Source organism: Lontra canadensis, unplaced genomic scaffold, assembly GCF_010015895.1.
Source record: "Lontra canadensis isolate GAN:19392208 unplaced genomic scaffold, GSC_riverotter_1.0 scaffold25, whole genome shotgun sequence".
Classification (NCBI taxonomy): domain Eukaryota; kingdom Metazoa; phylum Chordata; class Mammalia; order Carnivora; family Mustelidae; genus Lontra; species Lontra canadensis.
Genome location: NW_022631019.1, coordinates 19,992,154 through 19,998,153, shown reverse-complemented (window position 1 = coordinate 19,998,153; position 6,000 = coordinate 19,992,154). Strand labels below are relative to the sequence as shown.

Here is a 6,000-nt window from a genome sequence, read left to right as displayed (position 1 = left end):
GTGGATCTTGCTCTCTCTCTCTCTCTCTGTCTTTGTCTCTTCCTCATCCTGCTTGTCTCTCTATGTCTTTGTCTTTTTATTCCTCCTCTGTCCCTCTCTTCTGAGTCCCTTTTGCTGTGTTCCTTCCTCCAGCATCCTGTCCTCTCTCCCTCCTTTCTCTCTCTCATCCCCACCCTCCCCGTCCCCTTCTCTTTAAGCCCCATTCTGCTCTGTGTCTCTTGCCCCCCACACTCTTCCTCTCTCTCTTCCTGAATCGGATTCCGTGCCTTCCCTTTGCCCTCCCTCTCTCTTCTGACTCTCTTTAAATACATAGATTTCTTTCAAGTTGTCTTCCTCTGTTTTCCATTTGGTGATTTCCCCATGGCCCCTGGTTTGGAACAGGGATGGGGGCCCTCCAGATCTCCCCAAAGGATTCCCTTTTCAGATAGGGGCCAGATGTGCTGGCACCCCATCTGGCATCTGTAGTTGAATCTGAGATAGGGAGGGGAGGTTCTAAGGCCATAGAACCTACAGGAGGTGGGGTGCCAGAAGCCAAGATGCCAGCCCTCCCTTTCTGGGGTTTTAGAGTGCAGATTCCAACCATCTAGTCTACCTTCTAGGAGCCCAGGTCAGGGCAGAAGGTAGTTTCAGGGGCTGAGCTGGCCCAAGAAGCCCCCTTGCTGTAAGAACTCAAAGAAGAGCATGTCTGGGTCTCACAGATCCCTGGGATTGGTCTCCTCCCCTGCTACATTGATGACTGTCTGTGACCGTACCTCAGTTTTCCCCAGTGGCACAAGGGTGCCTTGCTCTATCTCTGACTTCTTTAAAGTACTTTGAGTTCCTGGAACAGTTAAAAGTTATGCAGAACACGGAAGGGGTAGAGGGGCTGCTGCCCCTTGTTTACCAACACCAGGGGGGACTCTAGCACAGAAGAGTCTGTCTGGGGCAGGGGTAGAATATGGGTCTCGTCCCCTTAAGTATAGAGTGGAGGACAGTGCCCCACCTCCCCTCGTCCCCCACTCCCCAGGAGTACCAGACCCTTCTGTCAGGCCCTCCCTCTCAGTCTGGGTAGTGGCCTCTATCTAGCTCTCCTCCCTGCCACCCTCTTCAAGGAATGAACTTGGAGTCATGAGAAATAGGCCCTGGGGTGGGGGTGCCAGGTCTCCAGGGCCTAGCCCTTGCCTCTGGGTGTGATGAGACCTGGTCAGGCAGACAGTTCTAGGACCCTGGGGTCTGGGCACTACTCACCAAGGGGCCGGCGGGGGAGTAGGGGTGCCTGGGGGAGGCGGGTTGCACGCAAGGCATGCTGGGCCCCCTCGGTGGGTGGGTGGGGGGAACAAAGCTGGCATCGAGGCCTCAGCTAAAATTAGCCGCTTCCCTGCGCGGGAGCGAGCATGCCTGCCAGCCGCCCAGATCGCCGCTGCCTCGGCAGGCCATCTGTCGCCACGTTTCACTCAGTCCCCCAGGGCTCCCCAGCTCCAGCCATCCCCAGGGGCTAGAGGGACTCTGCTCTGAGAATGTCCCTGGCCAGGGCTCTGGGCTCTGCTGCTGTCATGCTGTGTGACCTCAGGCTAGGCCTGTCCCTCTCTGGACTCCTGTAAGATGGGTGGGCTCTGGAAACTGATATCCCAGATACCCCCAACCTTCTAAGCACCAGATACAGGCCTTGGTCCTGGGGGCCTGGGTTTTGGGCTGCCTCCCTCCCTCAGAGCTGGCCCTCTGCTCTAGAGTTTGAAGATGAGCCAAGTGGGGTTTGGGGTAAAGGTTGGGATGCCTAGGAGACTCCCATTCAGTTCACTTGGTCTTCACGGGAGAGTAGGGCAGCTCTGTAACCAACACCCCAAAATCCTCCCTTTGCCCCCCCCTGCCCCCAACTCATTACTGATCTCCAAGGAGTCTTACAGAAGCAGCTCAGGTGGGAAACCCAGAGCTAGAGGGCGAGTTCAGCAGATACTAACTTGCTCTGTGGCTTGGACGAGTCTCTCGCCCTCTCTGTTTTCCCCTCCTCAGTGAGAAACTCCTATTTTTTGAGCACCTGCCCACTTCACATCACATTGTCTTGTGATTGACATCATCCCCACTTTCCTGCTGAGGAAACTGAGGTACAGAAAGCTGAGGTTCCTTGTGAGGAAATGGTGGGCCCAGGGACTGGACTGCTGGGTCCTTCCCGTGGTCACCAGGGCTCTGCCTGCGGGCTCCAGACCCAGCTTCTTTATGGCGCTCCCCTCACCGCTGCCCCTTCCCCCTCCCCATAAGCCATAGAGACTGAGCTGCTTCTCCAAGGTCACTCAGCTTGGCCTGGGAGGAGCTCAGACTTGAACCCAGGCCCCTTGGCTCCTGGCCTTCCTCGATCTCTGGCCAGCAGGCTGGGCCTGTTCCCTGGGTGAGTCATGCCCCTGGACTTTGGCCTCCTTGTCAGGCTCTGTGGCCTGAATTTGGAGAGGCGGCCTTCCTAAGGACCTGTGCAGGTCTGTAGCTGTCATCACACCCCCTCTCTGTCCTGGGGCCTGAGGTCATGGTAACTGCACCCCCCAGTCTGCCTCCATGCCACCCATCTCAGAACAGCTCCTCAAGCCCCAACAGCAGCCCTCCCTCTGCCACTCTTTCTGCCCCCTCCCTGGAGAACAACCACATTCACTTAGAAATGGGGCAGGGGTGGCAGCGTGGAGAGGTGGTGTTTCCAGGTCGTCTGCATGCCCCAGGGCCACTTGCTTCCCTGCCTCTCTCCCCCAGCACCAGGTAGCCAAAGTTACCCAGGAGGGAGGCCGTACCGCCTCCCCTCCTGGTGTCCAGGGACCAAGGTCGCGCCCAGAGCCCTGTGCGCCTCCACCTCCTCCTGGGGCCAGTGGTGTTTGTCACTGGGGCAACATGCGGCTGTGCCCGGCTCTGGCAGTGCCGGGGTGACATTCATGCCCTGTGAGCTGTGACGCCTCTGCAGGCAGAGGACAGCATCACGCAGGCTGTCGCCAGCGATGGGGGAGCCATGGCGGGGTTGAGGGGGGTCACCTGTCTGAAGCATTCGGAGTATGTTGTGTGCCCATCTGGTGGTCTGAAGGGAGGACCCCGGGGAAGGGCTGGGGTGGTGTCCCTGACCCACATTGGGTGGTGGGCATGGTGGGGGGGCTGTCCCTTCCTCATACCTGAAAGATGAGGCTTGTCTGTGTATGTATGAGAGACAGGTTCTTCACATTTCACATCCATTAGCGGGTGTGGGAGTGCCTGGCCGCGTGTCTGTTACACTGAGGTGAGGGTGACAACGTGTGTCCCTATCTCCTGTTGTCTGGGGGTATCAGATGTGCCCATCTCACGCTTATGGGGGAAGTGACAGGTTATGTGCTTAGCTCATCCCGTTAGGAGGGTAGTCACCACCCCACATGCCTGTCTCTGACTGTTGGGGATGTGTGAGATGTCACCACGTGTCCCTCTCCTGCTGTTGTGGGGAGTGACATGTGTGATTCTCTCATGCTGTTGGGAGATTGTCAGTAACTTGGGAGCTCGTCTCTCACCCTAAAGAGACAACATGTTGCCCAGTGGTATGGGGCCTGCTGTTGGCGGGGCCTTCCCATGCAGGCCGCAGGGCCCTCAAAGGCAGACAGGGGAAGCATTCAGAGCCCTGAGCACAGAGACAAGTGTGCTGGGTTGGTGGCCGGAGCAGAGGGGGTGCGAGGGGGTGTCTGAGTCCCCCCATGACCTTCTTTCTGCCCCAGGTGCTAACCCTTGGGACCGTTTCCCGACAGGAAGAGGACCCAGTGCTCTTCAGGCCATGTGGCAAGGGGCCTCTGGGGCAGAAGCAGGTGTGACTGAGGTGGCAGGGCACCCGCCAGCGTTGGTATGGGGGTCCGTCCGTGTCCCTGCAAGCGTGGGGGGACCCCGGTCCCTGCCTCTTCTGCCCCTGAAACTGTTAAACTAATTAAGGCTGTGGAGCCGCAGGATTAATCGGGGCAGCTCGGCGCGGGCCGGGAGCTCAGGTAGTCGATTAGTGCGCCGCGGAGGATATTGGATTTCTGAACCGCAAGTCAGCACTATTCGGCCTGTTATCTCGCCGAGGCTCGAGGGTCAGGAGGCGGGAGGCTCCGGGCTCGCTGGCCGCCCCCGCCCAGCCCGCTCGCAGCATCCACTCCCCCTGCCCTCACAGCGCCACCGGGGCCATCTCTGTGCCCTCACCCAGCCCCTCTCCCGGATGCACCCCACGCCTTGTCCCTGTCGCCCTCCTGCCCCTGGGCCCCGTGCTGCTCTCCCCTTTTGGTCCCTCTGAGTCTCTAACTCGCACTCTGAGCCTCTGACCAGCCTCTCCACCTGCCTCTCCACCTCCCTGCCCCCCCACCCCTGTGAGCCCCTCCCCATCACCAGGCTCTGCCTCTCTGCTTTTGTGTTCTTGCCTGCCTGTCTCACGGTTTCTCTGTCACTGCCTGTCTCTGTCTCTCATGTCTCTCTGTCTCACCTTCTCTCCCTCTGTGTGTCTCTCTGTCTCTTCCTCTCCCTCCGGGCTTCAACCTCTCCCTCTCTTTCTCTCTCTCTCTCTCTCTCTCCCCCTCCCTTGCCTTCTCTCTCTCTCTCTCTCTCTCTCTTGTGTGGTCTCGGCTGGTGTCTGCAACCAGAACAAATCTCCCCCAGCCAACACCCCCTGAACAAGGAGGCCAGAGCAGCTAATGGGAAACATGTGATTCTGCCTTGCGCCTGGAGCACCGTGAAGGGAGCCTTAGTCCCAGCTCAGCCCCCCCCGTGCCCCCCTTTGCTGCATTTCCCCCCCACCACACTACCCCCACTCCCAGCATCTCCCCCAGCCTATGCGGGCACAGTTGCAAGTTCCCCAGTTATTCCCATTTCAGGGGTGGCGGGGAAGCTGGCGTTTATCAGTTGGGGAGTATCAGGTTGTGGAGGGGCTGGGAGCAGCTTTGCTCTTGAGGTCCCTCCAGCCCGCAGGGCCAGCCAGACCCCATGCAGACTCCCCCCCGCCCCAACCACCACCACCATATGTAGGAAAACAGGGCCAAGATGCACTGAGCTCTGGGGGCCTGGATGGGGGGCAGCCAGTCCACCCCCACTGGAGGGCTCTGGGGCCACCCAGATTTCCATCTTTTCCACCCTCCTGGGCCTCTGGGGAGCTGCAGAGGTGGGGGCTCCCTGAGGGCTTGGGAGCTGCCGGGCTGCATTTCTGTGCCCACCCAACCACGGGGAAAGGGGGGATGGATCAGAGGAGGGAGGCTCTGGCAGGTTGGAATTCTCCTTCTCTGCCTGTGGATAAATTGTCCCTAATCCAGGCTTGGGGAGTTGTCTGGCTCCTACAGAGAGAGAGAGAGAGAGAGAGCACGCAGGAGATAGGGAGGGAGGAGGGAAGCAGGCACACAAACAGTGACACAGACACACACTGTTTCACAAAGGGTCTTTCGCATGTGATGCGCACACGCGCACACACACATGGACCGAGGAGGTACACAAAGGCACCGCACAAACACTGAGGCTCCGCTGTGCTGCTGGGCACACCGTGGCACACAGACCCCCTCGCACATGTTGACACTGACACGTCGCTGTTGTGGCGCAGACACAGGGACGTGGCCCAAGGACCCACTGACATGCAGGCCCTGAATGATGAGGGCATACAACACACGCATACAAGGACCCACTCATGGGCACACGGTGACCCCCAGCAGAACTGACCCACAGGAACACCGTGACCATTCACACTGTCAGCCGTGACCCTGAAAGCCCAGAAAACAGGCAGAGGTAGGCAGGAGGTAATGCTGATCCACAGTGACACCAGTGCCCGCAGTCACAGGCCTCGAGATGGGAAACCTGCAGGGACAGCAGAGGATCAGCCGCACGTATCTCCCCCCGCCCCCCCAACAACCACAACGCATCCAGAGAGCTCGGAGACAGGCAGAAGCCGGTTTAGCTCCTGACACAGCGAGATGCAGAGAGACGGGCGGAGCATGTGCACATGCAGGCACACTCCTACCCCAACCCCAGTTGGGGTCGGGGTGACTTCAGAGGGGCTGACACATGCTCCCGTGGCCTCCAGAC

The 6,000-nt window shown here is 59.3% G+C and overlaps 1 protein-coding gene across 7 annotated transcripts in view; it reads left to right on the top strand.

Moving 5' to 3' along the window:
- AHDC1 (AT-hook DNA binding motif containing 1) overlaps nucleotides 1-6,000 on the top strand; it is a 63,801-nt gene that overhangs the window by 35,861 nt on the left and 21,940 nt on the right. The gene's annotated exons all lie outside the window — the stretch shown is intronic.